Below are 27981 nucleotides of genomic sequence, written 5' to 3' on the forward strand. Positions count from 1 at the left end.
GTATTGGCAATTAAAATCAATAGGTAATTGAATTATAACACCGCAATTAGATTACATGACAGCTACGTACTTTCTTGTCAGTCAGCGGCAGCTTGTGTTAAGAAGATTCACTGAGCTCATTATTTTTATAGAGTGTTCATTTCTGAAAAAAGGCCTGTGAACAAAAGGGATGTTGTCTCGTAAGCAAACGCCAGGTTACTACAGACCAGGAATAATGAAAAGAAATAAACAATTCCTAGAGAGTCACTGAAATGTGGATGACAATTTTTACTACTTAATACTGAAGAGACCAGGAATGAAAACATCCAGAAGCAGGTATTATTAAAAGCCCACTGTGAGGGACAGGGTGATTGGAATAGGGAATCTTTAATTTCTTGATGAACTCAAGCCCACCTTGGTAGTAACTACACATCACTTTTCTGAAGGCTGCCTAGGAACATATATGAAATGAGTTGGTGATCTCAGGCTAGTTCCAATGCTCAGTTCTCAGATGTGTCAAATGTAAACTTGGTGCAGCTAAGGAGAAGTGGTGGGAAGGGAAGAATCAAATAGTTCCTACCCCAGACTTCTCACTCCTCCCACTCCCCTCCCCAACATGTTCCCTACACATGGCAGAGACAGGCCGGTGGCCACTTTGTGCCACTGCAGGATTCACCCTATGTTAGGTGACAACTTCCGGGCAGTCTCAGAGAGCCCAAGGGCTGAAGACTAATCTGGATGTGGTAATCTACTCTCTTGCTCTTAGAAGTGATCCCTCCGGATCACAGATAAGGCATGTAAGTGGGAGTTTATACTGCAGCTGTCTGTTCTTTGGCCAGGGCCACGGCTTAGCACCTTTCACAAGCAATAAATTGGTCTTTAAAAAAAAAACAAAAAAAACTGGAGTCCCTGCTTTAAAAACTATATTGTTTGAAATTATTTTTTAAAATGAATATCAGTTAATTTAAAATGCATAAATACTCAGAACTCCAGGCTGCTAGGATCCTAGGTGCTTTAGAGTGGTCACTCTGAAACCTGCCTTAAAAGCATCTTGAAACTTGCAGTTGTATTTTCAGCCCAAGGCTCCTGGTGTCTGCCTTTAAAGTAGGCATGGCTCAGGCTAAAATCACAGTGAACTGGAGAGAAACCAGCAGTTAACAAGTTTTTTTTTTTAAATAAAAAGAAAAGGAGTACTTGTGGCACCTTAGAGACTAACCAATTTATTTGAGCATAAGCTTTCGTGAGCTACAGCTCACTTCATCGGAAGCTGTAGCTCACGAAAGCTTATGCTCAAATAAATTGGTTAGTCTCTAAGGTGCCACAAGTCCTCCTTTTCTTTTTGCGAATACAGACTAACACGGCTGTTACTCTGAAACCTTTTTTTTAAATGTTACTCAGGACTGAATTCATTCTGCTGGGAGTAGACTAAAGGGATATTTTAAAAATCCAACACCTTCTCTGGTTGCTTCAGAGTAGCCTCAACTCATATCATGTTTATTTCTCAGCATTTACTAAGGAAATTCTGAATGCCTTAAAGGGTCGGGACTAAAGCTGCCCATACCATCTAGAAATGAGACCTCCCTGGATTTACTCACAGAATGAGGTTTAGATCTCCAAGGGATTTAGGTCCCTGACTGACACTTTAGGGACCTAAATCCAAAGTTTAGATTCTCAAAAAAACCCCAAAACCCAAAAACAAACAAAAAAAACCCACTTGTCTAACCCTGTAGGCACCTCAGTTTCTGCTGGGAAAGTCCCCTAGGTACCTAGATTTCTGCTCATGGGCCTGCATTCAGCTGCCTCAGTCCTGACTCCAGCAGATTTCTGAGCCCCACATGATATGGACCAGGAACTTGAACCCCTGTCTCTCACATCCTACAACAGAGCCCTAGATACTTGACTATGGGGTATTTGGGGGGAGCGGGTCTCTTGCCTGTTGAAGTTGTTCTACTTTTTATAAAATACTTAAATATTCATTGGAACAGACACTTGAACTTGGGCGTCCCACAGTGCTGAGCGGATAATTGATTTTTCAATTCAGTGACATGGGCTATCCTAATTCTGGCATTTCCTCACTTTTGAATGCTTGACTTTGCAACCTTACTATTTTAAAAATATATTTGTGTGTAATTTTCAAGATTTTTATAAAAAGCAAACTGACCCCCACCCCCAGAAATTCCATCATGTGGTAAAATATCGACCCCTACATGGGTCATGAGTAACGGTAGAACCTTTAGATTCACTGCACAGACCTCTGCCACTTGAGCAAATGGCGTAACTAATAGCAGCAGTAGTAGGTTGTCATCCCCTAGGTGGATAGTACTAGTTGAGGATGAGACACACAGTTGGCCAGTGGGTTCATAGGTGTTTGCTGAGAGCATAGAAATAGTGATACTTACAACTACTGGGTTCCATTGCAGGCTCCAGAGGGGAGTGTGTTCTAGGGGGCACAGAATTTTCTGCTCGTTCCCTGAAAAGTTGACCATTTCTATCCTATTCCTTCCAACCTGTCCCTGTCCTGGCTTTTCCCTACCTGTTTCTTCTCATCACAGTCCCATTCTCCTCACCTACTCAGTCCCAGACTCCATTACTAAGGGGTTTCATTTCAGCCCCCAGTCTTCCCTCACTCCTAGTCCCATTCTCCTGGCTCAGCCATTCCCAATTTCCCTCTCAGAGGTCCTCATTAGATATATCTTTCATCTCTTGTTCCTTCCCATGCCCACATTCCCCAGTCCCACTGGCTCCCAGTCTCCTTGTGAAACCATTGCCAGTCTCCTCTGCTCAATCCCCAGCCTCCACAACTCCCAATGCCATTTATCCTCTCCCCACCTCCTGCTAGCTTCTAGTGCTATTATTCCCCCTTCTCCAAAATCCTTGTCCCAGTACACTCCCTGCTCTGGTTCTTGTCCTCTTGGCAATTTGAATCAGGCAGCTTCCTCTTCCATGCACCCTGGGCAGCAGCAGAGGGACAATAAGAATACGGGAGAGACCGTCTCCCTGCTCTCAGTTTCAGTACCCAGCTCTGGAACAGCTCACAGCAACCCAGAATAGCAATTTCAAATAAAGTCCTGCACAGTCCATGATCAGTGTGGACAGAATCCGGAGATTTTAGCTGTGAAGCACTACCAAATCTCTAGAGAGCACATGCAGACTTTTCAAAGGTGTATAACTTATCTGAATTTTGGTGGATTTTCATAGGAATAGCAAAAAGCACATCTCTGAAACAAAAACCAACCCCCAGCCAAATTTTGAAGCCCCTACTCGAAAGCATGGGGGCCTTAGAGCTTCTCCAAGAAAAGGTCACCAAAAAAAATTTTTTTTAACATGGACAAAACGTATTTTTCCTCTAATCTCATTCTTGAAAGTATCCAAATAGTTTTGGTTGAAATTTCCCCCAAATATTGAGCCTGAGGCCAACACCCTGCCACCACCAAGCATTATTATTATTAGAGCACAGTAAAGACATACCACAGTGTTTCATTAATTTGTCGAATGGGCAGGTTCTACTTTTAACTTTCTTTGGAACACTGCTTCAAAATGTCTCCTGCCCAGATCTACCATTTTATTATTGTACACTCCACTGGGAGAGTATATTGGAGAAATAGCCTTTTGCATCCCTGACAAGAGCTGTACTAAATGCATTGCAGAGCAACAAATGTAAATTTCAGCCCAGTAATGGAAAACTACATACATCTGTGAAGTTTTCATTTAGGAAGACAGCACTGCTCATCTTCTGGACTGTTATATTCTTTTTAATTGGCACAAAGAACTTTTTTTCCTTTTATACAGAGAATTTCACTCAGAAACTGCCTTTTTGTAAGAAGCAAACTGGAAGCATAACACTTAGTTTATTGCATTAATAATTCAACTTTGCCCAAGCTTTTCTTTAAAAATTCTCAGGTACTTTTGGGGCATCTAGTCAGGCCACTAAAACAAACTATAGCAAGTTAGGTCAGCAAGTTTCCAAGCAACCAAGCTCTGGCTTGACAAAGGCAGGCCACCTTGCCTTTTCTTCCCTCCCCCGGCCCCTCTAGAAATCAGTATGACAGGCTTGGTGTTGGTGATATGAGATCAGCAATTGTATGCTTTTTCTCAGCTAGAGTAATGCATTGTTTAGGAGAGTCTATTTAGAAGGTTAGGTGCAACTACATTGCTTTCTTGCAGCTGTGCCATTACAGTTCTCTCTACCAGCAGCAGCATAATTAGGTATTATTTACAGAGCCATTATTTCTTATAGTACATATGCTTCATCTCAGCGATGGCTTTTTCTTGAATGTTTTCATTCAGGGGCTGAGGCAGGAAGGTAGCAGCCCAGGATTCACAATAGCATTTCATACAAGTCAATCAACCGGGTTGATTTTTCTTTCTCCCTTTAGTTCTAGTTTTCAAACCAAGGTCAGAAAAAAATTAGGGATGGCCACACATGAAGACATACCACATTTTGGATGCTAGAGCTAGAAATAAATCATGCTGTAGATCAAAGTTCTAGTTCACTACGGTGTTGGCTCCACGTCTGACATGAAACTAGTATAAATGGTAAATTGGCACATGAGGTGAGCTGCTACTCAATTATATGTATAATGAAGAGCAACCCCAGCCTGCTTCATTTCTAAACCAATGAAGAGCTATTTTAAATAGCTTTCCTCTCAGGAAGCAAACAAAGAATAATACCAATCGCTGAGATAGAGGTTGGTGTAAACTAAGCAGCAACAAGAAAACATCTTGACAGTCCTGGGAATTATCTTTTTTTTAAAAAAGAGGTTTAGACACCTGCCTTTTCTTGTCAAAATTAAGAAGTGGTCAAAATTCAAGAAAAAATGAAACCTGTTTGGACATCAGTAGGCTCTCCCAGTATAAATGCAGCTAGATGCTTGCCACGCACAGATTTCTGATGGCTAAATTTCAGGTCCAGAAGTAATCTCACACCCTCAGCATTTTGGCAAGAGTCTACATATTGTGCTACCCTTGCATGGATGACACCAGTTACACTGTTTCTAGGGCTGCAGGCATTTGTGGGAAGGAAATAGGGGGGAGAAAAGTCAGAGGCAGAATTTTTCCCAGTGGGATGTTAGTTTAGTGCTCATTGGAATTAGATTGTCTCCTCACTTTAAAAAAGGTGTAGCACAGCCTGCTTTCCAGAAGCAGCACCACAACATCACAGGAGATTATACTGGATGTTGTCCAGCGGAGGGCAATAAAAATGATTAGGGGACTGGAACACATGACTTATGAGGAGAGGCTGAGGGAACTGGGATTGTTTAGTCTGCAGAAGAGAAGAATGAGGGGGGATTTGATAGCTGCTTTCAACTACCTGAAAGGGGGTTCCAAAGAGGATAGATCTAGATTGTTCTCAGGGGTAGCTGATCACAGAACAAGGAGTAATGGTCTCAAGTTGCAGTGGGGGAGGTTTAGGTTGGATATTAGGAAAAACTTTTTCACTAGGAGGGTGGTGAAACACTGGAATGCGTTACCTAGGGAGGTGGTGGAATCTCCTTCCTTAGATATTTTTAAGGTCAGGCTTGACAAAGCCCTGGCTGGGATGATTTAGTTGGGGATTGGTCCTGCTTTAAGCAAGGGGTTGGACTAGATGACCTCCTGAGGTCCCTTCCAACCCTGATATTCTATGATTCTAATCAATGCAGCCTAGAACCAGTAGTATATTCTCCATGAATAGTTGTATCTGACAAAATTTACTCTTATTTCCATCCATAAGTCATTCACGAAACAATCCTGATTTTAACAAACCCAGTCTTAGTTGGAATCATTTTCATTCTATAGGCTGTTTGTGAATTGTTGACTGCTTGCCATCTATTATACATGCTGTGTGATGGGTCGCCCATGTCAAGTGCTATTGTTTCTTCTCCCTGATTGGATGACTAACTTGGAAAACTGGAGAATAACGAAAGACAGACAACAAAGCGTGCACAGTGAGTCCCCTTTTGAATCTACCACTACCAATGTTTGCAGGTAAATAAGGGTAGAGCCTCTCTTCTAACATCTGTTGGAACAAATACCTCTTGTGAAAGTTTTGGCAGATGGCGGAAAAAACAGGCATAAACATAGTCTAAATGAGCAGCCATTTGGCTTTCAAATTAAAGTTGCGGGCTGTTTTTGAAACATTTGACCTGAGCAGCTGCTTGAACCTGAAGCTTCAAAAGTATGTTTCTGATGGAAAAACTTAATTTGTTTATGCTCTAAAAAAAGGCAGTGTTTACATTTTGCTGTCATAAACTTTTACTTTTCCACTCACCTTCTGAAAGACATACATTATGGATTTCAGAATCCCCAGAGATTGTACCTGCCTGTGAAGAAAAAGTGATTTGCAGGCTTCTTTTCTTTTACAAGCTGCAGAAAAAGAAATTAATATATTAAGAACTTACTGAAGGCTCTGGTCTGGCTTTTATACCCAGAGCTGATATTGGGCGGGGGCAGGGGGAGGTTCTCCTCAAAGGCAATCTCCTTTCCCCATTCTGCCTGAGTTAGTCAGAATTCCTCTGGGCATGCTGGGGGAACATATGCCAGGCTAGGAAGCAATGGCCTCTGTTTTATATAGTCAAGGTAAATCTTTCTTAATCTACACTACATAATCTACAAGTGATGCTGGAACAATTTTTATAGTAGGGGTGCTGAAGACGGAAATCATGTATTTGGGTTATTACTACTTAAAATCAGGGGGTGTGGCAGCATACCACCCCTAGTTCCAGCACCATGTAATCTACCCTATTTAAACATGGCTGTGGTCAAACATGGCTTAATCTTGCCGTGTGGAAAGAAAGCACATTATGGTTATATTAGAAGACCATGTGCTTTCTGTTCATATAGGCAAGAATAAACCACATTAATAATTTGGCCACCACCATGTTTCATTAGCCTGTTTAAACATACTTAGTTTTGTACTGTAGGCAGGGCTCTAGTCTAGTGAAGTTGCTTGAAATAGCTGGGAATCATTCCAAGGTGAAAAGTGCAGTCACAAAAAACAACATATCAGTGAGTCTTGCAGACCAAGGGTTATTCTGACATCCCTGATTTTTACTCTGGAAGAGTTCGACAAAAAATGAGTATAAAATATTTTGAAAATGTTTGCACATTTTTGTTCCCCCATTTTCTGACCCACTCTGCTGATTCTTTGAATTCCACTATTTGAAACAAGCTAAGCACATCCACATGGTTACTGTGATCTGTGATTTAAATGGCAAATTGAAATGTAAAGAGACATTCTTATTCCTGCAAATTATGTACCATAACAGCAAACATAAAATTACAAACTAAATACAGTCTTATGCAGTCCAAAGTGTAATGTTCAGTAACTGAGAGCAAAGCCATCTCTCATACCCTTTAGTGAAAACATAGATGAGTTGCAGTCACAGTTTCCTCTGATCTGTAACCCAAGTGAAAGATTTCCTGGAGGACTCACAATTACCAAGAGAGGCGAGGACATTTGGTTTCCAGTAAGCGAGGAGAGACAGTTTTTTTGGCTTAAAGTAAAAGTCAAAAATGATGATCCATACCAGCAATAAAATGTATGTGCACAGAAAATCACTTAGTTCTCTGTGATGCTGTCAGTGAATTATACAGTAAACCTCCATTTGTACAGAATGTATTACACTTTTTAACAGAGTATTCAAGTCTCACATGGTGAATAGGATTTTTATCAGCTTTTCATTTAGTTCCCTCTCATGTTATTAATTCAAAGTGCGGGGATATCAGTAGCATATCATGGCAAATTAATAGGTATAGATAAAATCTTCTATAAATATTCATTACAGCTCATTATTGCAAATTAATGAGTAAGATTTTAAAATTAAAGGTACTCATATTTGGAGATGTGCATCACTTTTTAGACATACTAGATTTCAGAAATAAATTATGCTCCGCAGCAAAGTTCTAGTTTGCTACGGGGGTGGCCTGGAAAATCTGACAGTATATTGTAAACTGGTTAATCTGAGCGGTGGGAAGGTGAAGACAGAGCTGCTGCTTGATTTTATGTTGATAAAATGGATATTCGGGCAGTTTAACAGCTGCACCGTTTCTGGTGTTAATATTCATTATGCTTTAATAAGTCTGCTCTGGATACTATGGTCCAAAATATAAAGGGAAGGGTAATCACATTTCTGTATACAGAACTATAAAATCCCTCCTGGCCAGAGGCAAAACTGTTTCACCTGTAAAGAGTTAAGAAGCTAGGATAACCTCGCTGGCACCTGACCAAAATGACCAATGAGGAGACAAGTTACTTTCAAAGCGGGGGGGGAGGTACAAAGGGTCTGTCTGTCTGTGTGATGCTTTTGCCAGGACCAGAGCAGGAATGCAGGTCAGAACTCCTGTAAAGAGTTAGTAGGCAATCTAGTTAGATATGCGTTAGATTCTGTTTTGTTTAAATGGCTGATAAAATAAGTTGTGCTGAATGGGATGTATATTCCTGTTTTTGTGTCTTTTTGTAACTTAAGATTTTGCCTAGAGGGATTCTCTATGTTTTGAATCTGTCTACTCTGTAAGCTATTTACCATCCTGATTTTACAGAGGTTTTTCCTTTTACTTTTTCTTTAATTAAAATTCTCTTTTAAGAACCTGATTGCTTTTTCATTGTTCTTAAGATCCAAGGGTTTGGGCCTGCGTTCACCTATGAAGATTGGTGAGGATTTTTATCAAGCCTTCCCCAGGAAAGGGGGTGTAGGGTTTGGGGGGATATTTGGGGGGGGGGGGGGAAGACCTCTCCAAGTGGGCTTTTTCCCTGTTCTTTGTTTAATACGCTTGGTGGTGGCAGAATAAGGTCCAAGGACAAAAGGTAAAAAAGTTTGTTCCTTGGGAAAGTTTTAACCTAAGCTGGTAAGAATTAGTTTACGGGGTCTTTCATGCAGATCCCCACATCTGTACCCTAGAGTTCAGAGTGGGGAAGGAACCTTGACAGGTGTTAATATGCATTATGCTTTAATAAGTCTGCTCTGGATACTATGGTCTAGATCCTCAAAGGTATTTAGGTGCCTAACTCCCACTGAAAGCAATGGGGGCCAGTTTCCTACATACTGTTGAGGATCTAGTTCTATGGTCCTGATCCTTGGCTGTGGAGAGGCACAAAGGCAACTCAGGAGGCAGTTGCGAAGATGCTTTTGAGACACCTTTGTGCTCCTCATGATTCTAGGCCAGCTTTGACTTGCACTGGCTGCCATCAGCCCCAATGGCCTGTTAAAATGACTGGGAATGACCAGAGTGTAGAGAAGACCTAGCCATATCCCTTCCACTCCACCCCCTCTCCCCGCATGCCATGTTCCCTATGCCAAATGCAGGCAGAGGCGATATAAGAACTATTATGCAGCTCTATCCCACAGAGGATCTTGCTACGCTGCAGTGATCTTCCCATGCCTGGTGACATGCTGGGTGTGCTGTGCAAAGTGACCTAGCACAAGGGAGAATCTGACCCATGGAATCCAGAAACAGGCTTAAAGACACTTGTGCTTGAAAGATTCAAATGGTTATAGGATTCTCAAAGCCATATTTGAAAGAGTCACTTGAAATGATAAGGCCAAATATTGTCGTATGCCAGTGCCTTGAAAGTTAAGGACAGAAGGAGCTTCTCTCACCTTAATGCACCCATCCAGCAGCAAGGCAGGACAGAACTTTGCATACATCACAGATTGCATCATTCTGCATCTAACAGTTGCAGGACACAATGAAACAAATTCAGTGCAACACAACAGAAAAAAATATGTATTTGCAGCAACAATGAAAAATTCAAGCAACAAACAGTATCATCAACCCACCTGCAGCCAGTTTTTAGTTCCAAAGTTTACATTTTCTATTAAAATGTTCCTTTATTAATTTTGTATAATACAGAAGAGAAGCGCGCACACACACACCTATACACTTCCCCCCTCCAAATCATGATGAATTCACTGACCTATCCCACAGTTGTAAAAATGTGGGGCAAATCTTGATCACTTGGTCACATGGGATTGTTCACCATAACAAAACACTGCACCTGGTAGTGAGAGTGTGCAAGATGGGACCCTTGAATAGTCATTTTGGACCAATTTCATACCTACTGTAAATCCACAGTATTCAATGGAGTTACATCAGGACCTAAGGGGACTATTCTATCTAGCAGGGTAAGCCAAGCAAGCAGAATTTGACTTTATTTACACACTTGGGATGAATATCTGGCCCTAGTGAAGTCAATGGGAGTTTTGCCATAGACTTCAATAGGATAAGGATTTCATTCCTAGGGTCTGATATTGCTCCCAGTGAAATCAATGGAAGTTTTGCCACTGACACCCACAGTACTAGATAATACAGAGTAATGATGGGCCTGATTCTGACTCTGTTTTTCTTATTTTATGCCAGTGTAACTTCACTGGAAATGGAGAATCAACCCAACAAATACTAGAAACACAGACATTTGTAATGATTTGGGGGAAAAAAATCAATGAAATATGTATTATGTAAATATTACCCTGTAGCACTGTGAAATCAAGTGACAACAGCATTGTGTGAGTGCAGGACAATTGGCATGATTAGAAACTCGACGGGAAAGACCATTTGGCTAATGACAATAAACTGGAGTGAAAAATCAAGAAAAGGAAACAATAAAAAACGACAAGTTCATTCAACTTTAAAAACTCTTATTTTTTCGTCCAAATTTCACTGTCATAAATGTGTGAAGAACAGTGACCACATCACTCTCCCCCACCATAACTTCCCATTCTGTTCTATTCAGGTTCTTACACCGGCTCCATCACCATAATAAAGATCCTTCCAAAAGTGGATTGAGAGACCTAACTAGCATTTGTTATGTGTGGATCTCTTTCCCTTTCCAGCTCCTCATTCATCGAAAGATCAAATTCAGCTATCCAAGGACTTTGCTCCTGCCTACCTCACAGAGTCAGGCTTCCTCCCTGACTGCTCCATTCCCTGACTTCCTCTCCATATCCTCACACAATCTCACTATTGTTAGTGAGACAGATCTCTACACTGCAACTTCTGCCATTTGGAGAAAGGGCCTTCTGGCCTTTCTCTACCTCACTGACCCTCCACGTAGTCTATCTTCAAATCTCAGCTGAAAACATTTCTCTTTCTTGCCCAATAGCTCTTCATTTTTCTCCCATTCTACAACTTACTTTTCAACTTTCATGTGGTAATTATTATTTCACTTTATGTATTTTTGGATACAGTTTCTATGGGGGAAAAACCTCTTATACAAAATAAGGTTCCAGTCTTGCAAAGACTTATGCACACTGTAAGTACTCTCACTGACTTAGTTGGGACTACTCAGATAAGTAAAGTTTAGCACATGAGTGTTTGCAGGAGCAAGGCCTAAAGTTACAGTGTAATGAGGACTCATCATTTTGAGACTGTCCTTTTAAATTGAGGGGACCAAGTCCTGTGACCTCTGCCAATGGGAACTTTGCCTGAGTAAGGACAGAGTACAGACTGCAGGATTGTGCTCAGACTAATAGCAGCACAAGAGGTATATTCATTCCATCTTCAATTGTCAGTGGATACACAGTCAAATCTTTGTTGTATGATCCCATAAGATTGGAGCATGGGTAAGATATAAATTGCTGTCTTTCTTAGCAGAAAACCTCTTGTTCTTTTTCAAGAAAAATGTAAATGCATTTTTGCAGGTTTTTAGAGATTTTGCGGGGCAGGAGAGAAATACTGTTAAGGACACTGAATAGTTTTGATACGTAAACTTTGGTACAATGCAATATGGCGTAATACTATAGATCTAGTACTAACTGTGCCCCAGTAATCTAATATTTCTGTGGGAAGACTGCTAGGTTGTGAGGGGATATTTGTCTTGTGATTTCTTTGTGGCAAATCAGAAATTAAAGCAGTGCTCAAAGGGAACAGAAATCCTAGATACTCATGACCTTCGCTGAAACCCCTTTCCTCACTTGTCAGTTCTTTAAGGGGCGATTTAATTGTGACTCTGGTGGTGACAAGGTAAGTGCTGGCATTTTGGCACTGTCATTCATTAGCAGCATACAATGTCAGCAGCAGAGCCACAAATATGTCACCAGGGCCCCAGTGATGGCAAGCTGACTTTTAGGACATATGTTATTCCCATGATGCCTCCTGCATGCCTGAATGCTTCACATTCTCATGTACTAGGGCATTATTTGTGAATTGTTTACGCAGTTGAAAAGCTTCAAGAGTGAAACCATCTTTTTCACATGCCATGAAAAGAAAATCATTCACATACCATGAGAAAAACATGCTTACATTATCACAGTCATAAAGAAAAAACTCCATTCAGAAGGAAAGGCTACAAGGATCTATCAGCCATGGTGTCTGTATGTTCAGGATAGTAATTTTATGCGCACTTATCAAATTACCATGATACAAAATATAACAAATGCCAGTGTGTCAAGCACACAATATGCATTATTATTAATTTTGTGTTTCCAGCAGCAGTTTCCACCTATAAGAAAACCAGCCAATTAACAATGGCTAGGTTGAGAGGCAAATGATTATCTATTGATAATAATTACAGATTAATATAAAAATTGCATATATTTGATTGCATCCCTCCTCAACTCGCCCTTCAGTCAGACCCTGATCCTGATTGAGGACTCTGGACACTACTGCGATGTAAGTGTTAGTAACAACAATTACAATAATAATAAGACAAGTTTTGATTTGCAAATTTGACAGTTTACAAAGTACACAGTGTGGAGTTTATAGATCAACTCAAAAATAATGTAGGTGTAACCCACACACCTCCTGGGAGTGGCCTTCTGTCCCATCTAGTGGCACTGAGATCACTTAGAGATAAAATGAGTCTGCTCTATAGACTTAGCTAACAGCCATATGGCTTTTAGCTCATGCAGTAGAGGCTCATGCACTAAGCTCCAGAGACCCCAGATTCGATCCCGCCCACTGATGAGCAGGATGTGTCGGCATTACATAGGCATCATCTGAAGACACTAAATTTAGGTCTAGATTTCAAACACCTGAAAATTCAGATACAAAGTTTTGGTTCAGCCCACTTACAAAAGCCTTTTACAAAATTTGGATCTCAGTAGAGTTTGGATTTCAAACATTCCCAAAGTTCCAACCAGTGCAAAAGCCCTGAGGCTGCTCTTATTTTTCCAACGGCCTGAATAAGCCCATTGTCACCAGGATCAGAGTGTAGAGTTGTGTGGGGCAGAATGTTGGCCCACACTTCCTACCAAATGCAACATGTAGCGGTCTGGCACACCTGAGGATCTGACCCAATTTCTCCAGCTCTCTGTCCATAGAAGCTTGCAGGCTAAGTTGGCTTGGTACAATTACCCATAAAAGTATGAGTGTGGGAGCACATAAAGACATAGGAAGGCTAGGTAAACTAAGGGCTTGTCTATACAGTGGGATGATGCATACTACAGGGGGTATGATTTCTAAAGCACATTAATTGGTCCATGCGGACCCTGCTGGTGTGCTTGAACATAGTGCTGTTTGAAATAATGCTATGTGAAAACTCACTAGGGAACCTTTTGTGTGCACTAGCAGGGTCTACATGGACCAATTAATGCGCAACACATTAATGCACTCGAGAAATCACATCCCCATAGTGTGCATTATCCCACCATGTAGACAAGCCCTAAGTAGCTAAGGAAAAGTTTGGCAAATCAGAGTGAGAATTATTACAACACAAGGAGAGGGAGGCTATTATAGGAATACTAGGTATTTACTCTCAGGAGATAGCACTTTCTGCCATCAAGGGTATTAGATATAGATTGGAGGTGCAGCCAGAGGGATACATTTTAGCCATATCAGTTCTATTCAACAGTAATCATAAGAAAATGGATTTTCCATCCCATGAAAGATTGAGGGCTTTTTAAAAAATGTGGACCAAATAGGGACAAAGTAAAAGTTTCAATTTTTTGTGTGAAAAAATTCAAATAAATAATAATTTCAGATACATCAAAATATTTTGTTTCAATACATTTGAAACTGTTTGTTTTTCACAATTAAAAACTGTATGCAAAATAAATTACATTTTACAAATAGTTGTTGCAAATAAATAATTGAAACTTTTTTCTGAAAATGTCAAAATACGATGTTTTCACATTTGAGACTTCTCCCACCAATTTTTTTAAAAATTATATTCTCAAAATCAGTGATTTCATGAAAAAATAGTTTAATCAAAATGGTATTTTACAATGGAAAACTATTTCAATGACAATTTTCCAGCTCTCCTATTGGCTTAAATGGGAGTTATATGTTAAAAGCCAGAACACTGAAAATATACACTATAACTGACTATAAGCAGTATGTACAGAATGGTTAATTGAAACTCTAGGCTGATGGAAGTAAATTACAGAAGAATTGTACTGAATGTTCAGGGGCAAAAATTAACTCTTCAATCCACTGCTGTGGTATTCCCGATTAAGAAATAACAATGGTTTCTGACTATTTAGCTAGATGCAAAGGTGTAAATTATATAGAATGCTACTCTGTAATCAGAATGCTATTCATTCTAAAAGAAATGTTTACAGAACGTTAGGATTATCATCATCTCTGAAGGTGCAATAGCTGGACTCAGAATTTCTGGCTCAGATGAACAGTGCTAGCCATTAAGAGAAATATGAAAAAAAAAGTGTTCAATTAGAGCGTTAGCATTCCATTCACCAGAATCAATTTCATGGTGATGAACAGAGCATTTTAATGGATTCCACTATTTTAAGAGATAGAATTCCACTAGATAGCTGCAACTTGGGCTCATAGAGAAAATTGTATATTGCTAACCTACCATACGATGCCCGAAAGCAGGTTCTCGCCAGTCGCAATCATTGATCCAGAAATATTTGCTACAACAGTTTAAGACAATTTAAATTGTCTTTATTTTTTATTCTCCCCTAGGGTTGACAACTCTGATGAGTGATCTCCCTTCTGCTACACTGAGACTCAGAGACACTCCATTAATTGCTGTCATGGCAGTTCTCTGTTTGACCGAAGTGTGGGGGTGGGGAAATAAAGTGCAGGAACAATTTGACGGCTTATTATTATTTAATTTTTCAGTTTGTCTTATGCCTATCCACACCTTAGACAAGTTCCAGATTTTCAACAAATCATTAAAAAACACACTAACATTTACTGGTGTGAAATTTGAAGGAATATCTCCAGTTGCACAAATACCTATATATAAACTTTCTCACAAAAGAAAACCCAATATTCTCCAATCAGCCAAAACCCCATTTAATTATCCTTCAGTCTCAACCCTCCTAAACCTCGCCAATCTCCTAGACTGCCTGTGTTAAAAGATGAGTTTTGCAACATGCCCTCTGATCTCAGCTATGTTATGAGGAATCAGGCGATACCTCGAGTAACCAATATCAAATCTTTCAGGGATTTGTATTAAGAGCAGCCCCTTAAATGCTATCTGGAAACTTAGGGCAATTCTTAGGGCTTGTCTAGACTGGCACTTTACAGCGCTGCAACTTTCTCACTTGGGGGTGTGAAAAAAAATCCCTGAGCACTGCAAGTTTCAGCGCTGTAAAGCACCAGTGTAGACAGTGCACCAGCACTGAAGCCACGCTCCCAGTACTGGTAGCTACGCCCCTCGTAGAGGTGGGTTTTTTAGAGCACTGGGAGACCTCTCTCCCAGCGCTCTGCCGGGACTACACAAGCCACAAGTGGCAGCCCTTTAACGTTGCCAGTGAAGCCATGTCCTTAAGGTATTTGTCGGGGTTCCTTCTCCACTCTGAACTTTAGGGTACAGATGTGGGGACCCGCATGAAGGACCCCCTAAGCTTATTCTTACCAGCTTAGGTTAAAAATTTCCCCAAGATACAAACTTTGCCTTGGCCTTGAACAGTGTGCTGCCACCACCAAGCGTTTTAAAAAAGAACAGGGAAAGAGCCCACTTGGAGACATCTTCCCCCAAAATATCCCCCCCAAGCTCTACACACACCCTTTCCTGGAGAAGGCTTGATAAGAATCCTCACCAATTTGTACAGGTGACCCAAACCCTTGGATCTTAAGAACAATGAAAAAGCAATCAGGTTCTTAAAAGAAGAATTTTAATTAAAGAAAAAGGTAAAAGAATCACCTTTGTAAAATCAGGATGGAAAATACTTTTACAGGGTATTCAGATTCAAAACACAGAGGATCCCCCTCTGGGCAAAACTTTAAAGTTACAGAAAACAGGAATAAACCTCCCTTTTAATACAGGGAAAATTCACATAAAACAAAAGATAAACTAATCTGCCTTGCCTGGCTTACCTATTCTGGTTGCAATATTGGAGACTTGGATTAGGATGGGTTGGAGAAGATGGATTTCTGTCTGGCCTCTCTCAGTCCCAAGAGAGAACAACCACGTAAACAAAGAGCACAAACAAAAGTCTCCCCTCCACCCCCCAAGATTTGAAAGTATCTTTTTCCCTTATTGGTCCTTTGGGTCAGGTGCCAGCCAGGTTAGCTGAGCTTCTTAACCCTTTATAGGTAACAGGATGTTGCCTCTGACCAGGAGGGATTTTATAGCCCTGTATACAGAAAGGTGGTTATGCTTCCCTTTATATTTATGACAGTATTAGCATCTCAACAAGCGGGAAATCACATTCTGCTCTAGTTTACATTTCTTAATGATCCTACTGTGCAATCTTAATTAAAGGGCATTTTAGCAACCTAATCCTCAAGATAGAAAGGCACAGTTGAATTGGATTAAGGCCCACATTTCAAAGAAAACACCTCCCTCTTCTAGCTAGACATAGGCAAGAAATGATGTTTGGGCTGCTGCTAGTATTTGAAATCTTCTAAAAGCAGCAATAGACATAATAAAATTCAAGCATTGCAAACTTGGGTCACAAATGCAGGACACACTCCCTCAACCAGCAATGTATAAATCAGCTTCCTGAATTTTGCCCACTTGCATCCCCAAACCTTCCAATTACTTCAGTCTTACCTGGGTTAAACCTCAGCAAACTCACCCTCATCCATCATTAAGCTTCAAAACGATATTGGGTTATATGTTCTATTGCACCAACTAGGTTGGATAAAAAAAACAAACAAAAGACAGAGCTTAGTACCATCAGTACAGTGAATACACTGCTGCCCATGTTTGGCCATGTCTGCACTACTAAACAGCTGCAACCCCAAAATGTCAACACATACTCCAGCGACAGAAGCTAGCTACAACATTGCTGTAGGAACTCCATCTCCTTGAGAGCTGGTAGCTAGGTCGACAGAACCATTCTTCTATCAAGCTAGCTGCATCTATACCTGGGGTTAGGTTGGCATAGTTATGATGCTCAGGGGTGGGAATTTTTCACACCCTTAAGTGTTGTAGCTATGTTGACCTAAGTTTTAAGTGTAGACTGGGTCGAACTCTATTAGCAATCTCATATACATGTTGAGCTAGAAAGGTGATAAAAATCAGTCTATGAGGTATCCTGCATGAAAGAATTGGCAGGGCAGACGAACAACCATCCAAAACCACCCCTTGAGATATCCCCAAAAAGGAATGAGCGGAACCGTTCAAGAGTTATTCCAGGCCTTCCAGGAGGGTCGCAGTCAACAGTATCAACGCAACACTGAGCTTCTTACATGTGAGGAACTCAAGACAAACGTGAATTGACAAACGTGAATTTGTTCATTCTCTCGATACCCCTGAGATGCAATAGGTGTTATTATTTCCATTTTACACATGAGGGGAGACAGAGCACTTCATGCTCATTTACACTAAGGCTCCTTTACTCCACCCTGTTAGTAAATATAGTGTATTCCCCCTTCAAGCTCCATTTAGACTGGAAGAATGGTGTAAAAGGGTCTTAATATAAATGGGACTTGGGGCTAGAGAGAGTAAGTGACTTGCCCAAGGTCAGACAGGATGTCCTTGATAGATCTAGCACTAGAATATCCTGCCTCATAGCCTTGCACTTTAGGCAAAAGACCAACCATACTCTTATTATATTCCAGTTATACAAAAACTAACTTTTAAAAAAGGAATTGTACATATCCCATAAACAAAGACATAGAGGATCTTCTACAGTTTAGTGCATATTAAAACTTTATGTAATGACTGAGTTTGAGAGCCCTCAATAAATTCTAGAGTATCCATTCACTATCCCTCGAAAATGTTTTACTTTTATGCTGCAATGTCCAATCTCATTTTTCACCCATAAAAATCAATATACCATTTTTCTGAAGGTATCTTAAAGCTATGAGATACAGAAGAAGACAGAGTCTTACTTGTAGGTTTGTGACAATGTGAGAAGATCCACCTCACAGGCAGCCTTCTTTAAAAGGGAAAGTCCTCATATTTGCTAAACTCCCATCATGAGCTTAGTTTGAGGTTCTCGCTGGAGAAGAAAATGGGTGTAGAGCTTACTGATCATAAACAACTCACAAAATACAAATAATAAACGTTCTATAATTTGCAAACATCACATTTTTCTTGTCAGTGTTGTTTTTACTCATTTCATGCTCTGTGTTTTAGTCTCTTGGATGTTTTATTTTAAACTCAAAGTGCTATGCTGGTGTTTAATCCACACTTCTCGTTCTCTTTTCATTCTCTAGCATATGATAAAACAGAAACCCACTTTAGATTTTACATGTCCACTCAAAACACACAAACCTTTGCAATGAGCTCCTAATAATGCATCCTATTTGGAATGTAACTTTGTACTTCAGTAGCATTTGTTCTTTCCCATAGTGATGAAAGGCTGCACTTGATCTATGAAAATATTGTGCAATACAGACAACCTGACATTCTCACAGAGTTTATCTGAAATTCTTTTGTCCCCCGATTCCAAAAACATGTATAGGAACCTCACACTTGAAAACCATATCGCTGAATGTTTCCAGGGGAAGAGAGTTTACTTCATAATGGGCCAGATCCTCAACTAGTGCAAATCAATGTAGTTCCATTGAAATCAATGAAGGTATGTTGATTTACACCAGCTGAAGATTTGGCCCACTGTATGTAGTGCCTTTCACCTAAGGATCTCAAAGTACTTTGTAAACACTAAGCTCAATTAACTCTGACAGGGGCAAGGAGGTGCAATTCCCTGGGCTACTGTGTCCTAAGAACCAATGTTTGCCTGGGGCTGTGTTGAGGAAGGGCAGCTTTCAACCGTGATTGGAGCTCAGTAGGAGGAAATTGCCATAGGCAATTGTTAAACCAACCAGTGCTGGCTGACTCCATGTCCCATGGAGGTTGCAGATATTTTGTGGTGCCACAACTCTCCCCCCACAGGTGAACTTTCTGCTGCCACTGTGATCTTGTGTAAACACAAAGAGACCCTGGTTGTCAGCAGGCAGGATCGAACCTGGAACCTCTGGAGCTTAGTGCATGAGCCTCTACAGCATGAGCTAAAAGCCAACTGGCAGGTAGCTAATGGTGTAGAGCAAACTCATTTTCTCTCTCTCTCTAAGTGATCTCGGTGCCACTAGATGGGACACACCACACCCAGAAGGTGTGTGGTTACACTTGCTCCATTTCTCTTTGCAGCTAGGCCTGAATCTACCCAGTCAACTAAACTACAGAATACTTCATTTTACAACACACACAAACTGCCAGACTTCCCACTGTCTTCTGTAGTCACTACACCTACGCCATGCTAGGAGCAAACACTATGTATGAAATCCTGGCCAAACTAAAGGAAATTGTAATTTGACTATTGACTTCTGTAAGATTAGGGTTTGACCCTAGGAGTGTGAATGGAGAATACTGATCTGGTAACATTCTACACCCACTTTGCACAGATATAAATGACTATAGAAGGTACAAGGCAGTGGAGAATCAGGCCCAGAGTGGTTAAGTGACTTACCTAAGGTCATCCATTGATATTACCCAGAAGTCCCACTCATCAGGCTGGTGTTCTAGCTCTAGACTACATTGCCTCCAGCTATTTACCAATTGCATAATAATATTAGTCTTTTACCTATATTTATTATAATTTTCTCTTTGTTATGATGAACCCAATGGATAAATCAGGACTCACAGGCAGGGGTAACATTGGTGACATACCAACCCTGTAAATCTTGCTGCTTATAAGCTTTCAAAAAATTTCTTCCCTGGACTCTAGTGAACAGTTTGTTGAAACTCACTTGAAATTCATCTTAAATATTTTACCCTCAAGATGCTCAAAATTTAACACTCCAGTGGAAATATAAAGCAAACCATTTACTTCTAGTCCTCAACATCTCATTTGTATTTTCTTTTCTCATATATATTTAGAATGTAAGACCAGCAAAGAATTTGACAGCTTTGTCCATTTAGGGAAAAAAGTATTTTAGTTTGTTGTCCTTGACTAGATTCCATACACACGTGGAATAATGTGCCTAGAATCTACAGGAAACAGGTCTTCCCAAAACTGTCTATTATTCTGCAATATCCTAGATGGCATTTTGTATTCAAGCCCAACTCGTCCTGATCTCTCTCATTATTCACTGTTGAACTGCTTAATGCCTGAATTGTAGGCCTACTTGCAGGAAGAATGCAGGGAAAGAATTATTTTCTTATAACTTGAAATTGGATGTCTCGCTTTAACTGTTATCTTCCACACCCCAGATAAATCCTGCATTACATCACAATGGTCAGCACTGAAAGAAATCCTAAAAAGATATAGACTACTGACAAGCTGCATAAGAGAAAACCAAGATACTCCAGGTTAAAAGTATCTACTCTATTACAATTTTAGGTATTTGTTAAAGGGTTAAAGAGAAATCCTGGTCCCAGTGAAGTCAATGGCAAATTTCCCAATAACTTCATCCTTAATACTTTTATCAAATCTTTTAAAATGACTTTTTGCTAATCAAGTACACAGCTTACAGGCAGTCCCTTGGCAATCAAACAATGTACTGATGTGTCTAGCGTATTGTGATGGTATATATTTCAATATTTTTTCCATGTTTATGTGCACCTCGGGCTTGATGCAACACAAGTGAAGGCAATGAGAGTTTTGCCATTGACTTCAATGGGAGCAGGATTACCCTGCTAGGCTCCTCAAGGAGCTTCTTCTCTCTGCCAGGCACACCTTTGAAACTTCAGACCAATGTTAAAAAAAACAAAAAACAACAACAAACTTACTTCTGAATTCTATGAACAAAGATGACAGACTGAAACCTGAGTTGGCTCAGTATATTTGATTATTTGCATATAGCATATATAAGCATGGCTTTACACATTAAATTAGGTGTATATTTTAATGGTAGTTTGATTTGTTTTCCGGCTTGCACTTAGTGTTGTCATCTATTCTCCAGCATGCTGATTAACATAGCCTCCATTTCTCCAGAATTCCTTTCTCCAGTTTCCTGTACCTATGCTTGGATTCTTTCCCCGGATGCTTTAGTTCTAGACTCTTTCACTTCACTGTGACATTATGAACAGAAATCTGCCTTCAAATATTTTCCTCTTGTGATAGTCCTCTCTTGTCTAACATAACTTTGGCATTTATATGCAAGAAGTTGTCCCTTTCTTTCTCTTCGCTCACAGCTTTGATGTCATGGGGTGAGATGGTGGTGGTATATCTATCTGGATGTACTGTGGTACAGTTACCAATAAAATTCTTCTACTTTTTACATGACCCTGATGTGTGCTATAATTATTGTTTCATCACTGTCCTCAAGAGTGAACATCTGCTGCTATCCTGTCACAGTTTTAATCTTTTAGTAGCTCCTGTATCTTTGAAGAATAGCCCAAATGAGGCTGACACCATCTTTTACTCTCCTCTAGGTTTTGAACAGCTTCCCCAACTCCACCAGAGCCAAGTGAATACCTCAAATACATTTCCCCATCAATATTCACTTAAATAAAAACCTGCATTCCCTTTTGCTGTGTCTATGCCTGTGAGCAGCCAGGGGAGTGAGGTGTGAATCCAACTTGCTCACAGGCACAAACACAGCTACAGCAAATTCAATTAAATTGCTGTTTATTAATGAAACACAAACTGCATAGTGAAATGAAGCATCAGTCATAACTTCACCCCCATAAATTAACCTTTCTGTGTAGTCAGCGGTGGCAGCTGTCTGCACTTGGCAGGTTTCTGCGATGCTGCGGGGCACTTTACTATACTCTTTGGAATGATGTTTGTCTCTCGCCTCATGATAAATATTATACAACATGTTTAACAACTAGACAAAGAAATAATCCCATTGAATTTTTCATCATCAAAATCGTTTGGTTTTGTAAAGATTGAATCCAATGGTGCCAGCCATTGTAAATCAGGAATAATTCCAAAGGTGTTTGTTTCTGAGGTAACTGGGCCTAAATTACCCACAAGAAAACTTACAGGAACCTGTTTGTTACTTGAAATTAAAAATGAACTGAAAAAGGTTTCCAAAGAAAAAAAATCTATTTTTTAAAAAATTATTCTAGAAGAGGAAAATAAAGTACTAAAGACAGTTTGGAGCCCTGAGATTGTAATGAGACCTGCACTTGGGGGCAGTTTGGCACAGCACTGCTCCAGGGGCAATTTAGCAAGACAACACACCTCACACTTCCTGTTTTCCCTACAACAGAGTGTCACATCACCAAACACCAGAAATCAGACCTTCAGTTCCCCATTGGAGCCCATCAGTAGTAATTGTAACTGTACGTTAAAACGTGCCTGATACTTGAGGAAACACTTCTCCCCTCTATTCTGCTGCTATTTGCAAATAATTGTTAACTGTTTCAGTGACAACCACCTGTCAGATACCCAAGAGTCATTACAATAGCCAAGTTCTAGTACCTTTTATTCGGTGTAACTATGGTGCATATATAGTACAGGACATTATGTCAGGTCACATCAGAGCATGTTGTTAAGTCATGGCATAATCTGATGCAACATGACATCAGCATGATTTACTAATGATATTCTGCATATTTTTAAACATACTTGTAGAAATAATCTCTGATAAGCATCTCTGATAAGCAACCCATGTTGCCATGGTAAATGGTACATAGATAGTCACAGAACCTGAATTTCTAGAGGCTAGTTTTGTGATTAGTAAATAAAAGGATTTTAAATGCTCAGGAATAGATTCAGCTCTCCAATATGGTAGAATAAATCTAGAGTAACTGCAGTGATATCTTCTGAATTACTCTCTCATTACACCAATAATACCCTGGTCTTCAGACTAACATGGTCTTGATTTTACTAAACATTTTTCCTAAGGAATCATTCACAATGTCTGCAATCGACTGAAAGTGTCAAATTTATCTTAAAAGATGATTTTTTTTTCATATTGTAAACAAATGTCTTTTCCCCCCAATATTCAGACTATAAATGGAAGAATACACAGAGTATGGCCAAAGTACATCAATGGCTGCACAGAGAAAGCTTGTATTTCCTAATCCCTACAGCCAACAAGCTACCCTAGTTTAAGAGGAAATCATCTGCTTATGATCCTAAAGTAAAGAGTCCACAAAAATTGACATATTGTCAAAAATTTTACTCAGTTACACTGAAATAATTGTGGAGCACTGACTTTCACTGAATTAGTCCATCTGTATACTAATATGAGAACAGGGTTTGTCTCATTGCGATTAAAATGGTATAAATGACAGAACAAATCTGGTTCACTATAGAGAAGATAGAAGAATATACAAATTTCATCAGTTTCACTTGGAACAAAAAAGAGGGGGGAAAAAGTCAAATGATGAAATATTTACCTACATGTATGAAAAACTTGAATTTAGTTGAAGTCACAACATTTGGAGCTGTTTGGAACTGGATTTTGCTTGTGGCTCACCTCATGAAAATCCTGGCTTTCAATGGGCTAGATCAGAGGTTCTCAAACTGGTCCGCGAGCTCCATTCAGGTGGTCCGCAGATAGTTCCCTATAAGGTGCGTGCCTGGATGGCCGCACACAAGAGATATTAAAATATGAGTTGTGTGCTTTTATTTGTAAAACAAAAAAAATTATTAGTTTTTTTATATAGCGCTTTTATCCACAGTGCTTTACAATTAGTTAGCTAACATTTGGAAAGATCATTAAAAAGTGGCCCTCAGCAATTTTCAAGTGGTCCATGAAAAAAAAAGTTTGAGAACCATTGGGATAGATCATCAGCTATTATATACACAATCAGCCATTATCTCCATTCCTTAAACCCCCTTGCAAACATCAGAATACCCCCTTAATTTTTTTTCACATTACATTTTAAAAAATATTCAGGACATATTTAGTCTATCAGTAATTGGAATTAATGGAATATTCCTTCTGAGCGAAGAATCTATTAGTAGCTGCACCAGATTTCAGACTAGCTGTGCCAGATTCATACCTACACATTCTACAAGGGCAATATAAAGGAGCAGTGGGAATACTTCACTGAACAGCACGAAACAGCAAGAAACAAACAAACAAAGAAACACACACCTTCAAATGTGCCTTTAATTAACAAACATCTATAAAGTGATGGAAGATACATGGTCCCGCCTGAAATTCTGACCGACATCCCCCCACTGCCAACAATGATTATCTCTTTGAAATTGCTGGAAATGGATTGTGCAGAATATATTTGTCTGATCCTAACAGAAAATTTCCTCTACAATGCTGCAAAATGAGGGATAAAAATCCTCCCAAAAATCTTTTTCAACATGTCATGGGGAACAATACCTTCCTTCTTTCCTGACTACAAATTTGTCGATCAGTTTAAGTTATTGTGTCTGAGGAACTAATAAATACACGATTTATGTATTTATTTTACATCAAGAAAAACATTTTAAAAATATAAAAAGAAATAATTTCAGATGCACACTTTTGGTTTAAAAAAACAAACAAACAAGAATTCAAGGGAGGGATTGGTTATAGTGAAAGGCAAAGAGTAATGGTTGATGCCAAGGGAAAGGTAGTTATCAGAGATAATCAAAAGAAAAGGAGTACTTGTGGCACCTTGGAGACTAACAAATTTAGTCAGCTGTAGCTCACGAAAGCTCATGCTCAAATAAATTTGTTAGTCTCCAAGGTGCCACAAGTACTCCTTTTCTTTTGCGAATACAAACTAACACGGCTGCTACTCTGAAACCAGAGATAATCAAGTTATCAAAAGAAAATGTGGGCAGAAAACAGATTTGTTGTGGCCATTCACTTCCTGTTCATCATTTGCTTGTATTCTACAATGGCTGACTATTATATACCAGTACACAGAACTGTCCAGAATGTGCCATGGCCATTTCATACTGAACAAACCAGGGCTCATTTATTTTTAAACACATAAACACGTTGGATCTCTTTGATGCTCTCTAAATTATAGTCTGCAAAAGATTTGCTTGCTAAAGCTTACATGATGTGTAAGCCATCATGCTGAGTCTAACTGGGTAATGAAACTGGATTCTTAAATGGTCTGCATGCTCTCTTAAAAACTGGGGCCATGGGGCAATAAAAATGTTCCTAAGTGTTATGTGTTACAGACAAACGAGCATTTGCCAAAGACTTTGGGCTTAGACCAGCTGAACTTAGCATAGACAAGCACGGCAAAAGCTAACTTTGAAAATTATTTGTGCTTCACAGCATTGGAAACTAAATTAAATTCTATGAGAAAAATCCTGGTTTTAGAATATACACATTTCATGCCACATTCCCCTGAAACAGAGTTTTAGGCGTGATCTTTAGCTAGTATAAGGGCTTGTCTACACTGGCACTTTACAGCGCTGCAACTTTCTCAATCGGGGTGTGAAAAAACATCCCCCTGAGCGCAGGAAGTTCCAGCTCTTTAAAGCGCCAGTGTAGACAGTGCACCAGCGCTGGGAGCTACACCCCTCGTGGAGGTGGGTTTTTTAGAGCGCTAGGAGAGCTCTCTCCCAGTGCTCTGCCGTGCCTACACAAGCCATGTTAAAGCACTGCCGCCTTAACTAGCCCTAAATGGATGTAACTTTACTGAAGTTATTGTGCTGTGTCCACTTACCCTAGTTAAGGATGAGAACTTCAGGTTCCCAGTGGCACAAAAGGATACAACTAATATAAACATGATGTGTTTGATTCTGTTTTTTTAGCCAATTGCATAATATTTAATGTGCCCACATCAAGTTCTGGAGTAAGGGACTTGAGTTGAGATGGTTAAAAGAAAAAGAGTCAAGATAGTTACAACATTATTTTCAGGAAACCCTCTGGATCCAATGTTGTTCAAAACTTTGAAAGAGCTGCAAATATTTTGGTTGGTAGGATTATTATACAGTATAATTTAAAGGAAAAGTCTGCCCAGACAAATTGTTTAAAAGGTTCACCTTGCCATGTAATGGAATTGTTTCACAAAGAAAACCAAAACCCATTTGATTTAACTAGATCAAGACGAGCAATAAATTAGTAAATCAAGTATTTCCTTACCTTAAAATCCAACATAATCTGTGTGGGCTGTAATTTAAAGGCTTTCACAGTTCAAAGACCAAGCATACATATGAATAGGCATAAGAGTAGCAAATGTAAGCTACAAAAAGTGACAGGTCCATAAAATATGCCTAAACATTCTCATGTCACAGAATTGTCCTGCACTTCAATTGAAATCTAAAACCTAACACCTGCTTCCTTTAGTCCCCTGTAGTTTTCTCTATATGCTGTGATAGGCTCTGTTCTTTTATCTCCAGAAACACTTCCCTTTTCCATGTATGCCCTACACTGAAGAGAAGTATCTGTCCATTCCCTCCCACATCTCCTTTTATAATACCTAGTATTAGTTTACATGAAATAGGGACAGGACACACAGAACTGCACACTTGTTATATTATTTTAGCTAGTTTGTACCTAACAATTTAGTCCCTGATTAAGCAAGGTACTTTGATACCCTATTGCTTCAAGGGGAACAATCATGTGCTGAATTGGAGGGTTTCTCTTTTCAGATTATTCAGTGTAGTCAGCCAAGCTTAGAAGGTTGTCCTGGTGAGCCAAAGAACTTTAGGGCTGTAAAAATACTACTGGCTAATGAGGGATTTAAATGGATCTGAGAATAATAATAATTGATTGATTTTATGATTATATAGTACCTTTCAGCCAGGAAGATCCCATTGTAGTTTATGAGCCATCATTCCACTCACCAATGAAGAACAGCTGCTTTGGGGGAAGACTATAGCAATTATATACCACCAAACACCAAAGCGATACAATAGTTTAGGGTTGGAAGTGATGGACCATATCACAATTACGTGAAATTATTGGGAGAATTTAGGTAATCTGTATGCAGTTAGCCAAATTAGACTTTGGTCAGGACATAGGAATAAACCTTATTCAATGCTATATGTAGAGATGGTCCCAAACCAATACCTCCTATAATCTAGGAAAGTTTGGATTGTCATCCAGATTTACAGCTAGTCCATATATGTATAAAAGAATGAACCAAAAGCATGGATCCCTTGCCCTGAATTTTGGGCAAGTTATGATTTATTACTTATATTAGCCTTGTATTAGAGGTACCTTTAAAAGTACCTGCACTGAATGATGTTCTATGCTTACATTGACAAAATTTGTCAAATTTGCTCTTGTCTGTCAGTCTATGGCAGAGGCATTTGTGTTGATGCTCAATGGCCACCCAGGATTAGTATCATCTCATGTGGCTTCTGGCCTTTGACCTATCTTCTCCCTGACCAGGATATCATGTCCTGTGTTCTTGAACTGATAGCACTCCAGCATTTCTGTGTTGTTTTACCAAGGCAAAGAAATATTCTGCTTTGATTAAATGAGGTTCCCCCATTCTCTAATGAGTTTAATATTAGAGACCTGTCAGAACTTTAAAGAAACCTGAAAATTACTTCAGTGGCAAGATTGCATGGTATGAAGTGCAGTGTCCCCATGAGACAGAAATAATAACATAAATCCTGTGGCAGGGCTTTGTGCCCCATAACCTTTAAGGGGCCTTCATAGAACATACACTTGGAGCTCATTGCAGGATTGGGGCCGTAGTTAGTTTGGAGAATTCTGCTAAATCCCCATCCTAAAAATAGGTTGATAGGTGTTCCTTGCCCAGTCAGCCGGGAACACAGAGTTTGTGTGGTTAGAGTAAGTGTGTGGTGGGGAAGTGAAAAACTAGGCTGATGGGTGGAAGGGGACTTGTAGAGGAATATAGAGTGATTCTTCCAGACATGTTAACAAAAAGGGGGTGCAAGGCTTCCT

At 39.7% G+C, this 27981-nt stretch overlaps 2 long non-coding RNA genes across 2 annotated transcripts in view; one reads left to right on the plus strand and one right to left on the minus strand.

The window, feature by feature from the left end:
* Nucleotides 1–5851: 5851 nt before the first annotated feature.
* LOC141983819 (uncharacterized) overlaps nucleotides 5852–27981 on the plus strand; it is a 134493-nt gene continuing 112363 nt past the window's right edge. The window contains exon 1 of the long non-coding RNA XR_012638528.1: nucleotides 5852–5906. This is a non-coding gene — a long non-coding RNA (uncharacterized LOC141983819). The remainder of the gene's footprint in view (nucleotides 5907–27981) is intronic.
* On the minus strand, nucleotides 16884–23629 carry LOC141983818 (uncharacterized). Its single transcript, XR_012638527.1, has 3 exons — nucleotides 23559–23629; nucleotides 18148–18257; nucleotides 16884–16942 (listed from the first exon to the last, which is right to left on the minus strand). It is a non-coding gene; the product is annotated as an uncharacterized LOC141983818 (long non-coding RNA).

The sequence above is a fragment of the Natator depressus genome, chromosome 3 (genome assembly GCF_965152275.1).
Source record: "Natator depressus isolate rNatDep1 chromosome 3, rNatDep2.hap1, whole genome shotgun sequence".
NCBI lineage: Eukaryota > Metazoa > Chordata > Testudines > Cheloniidae > Natator > Natator depressus.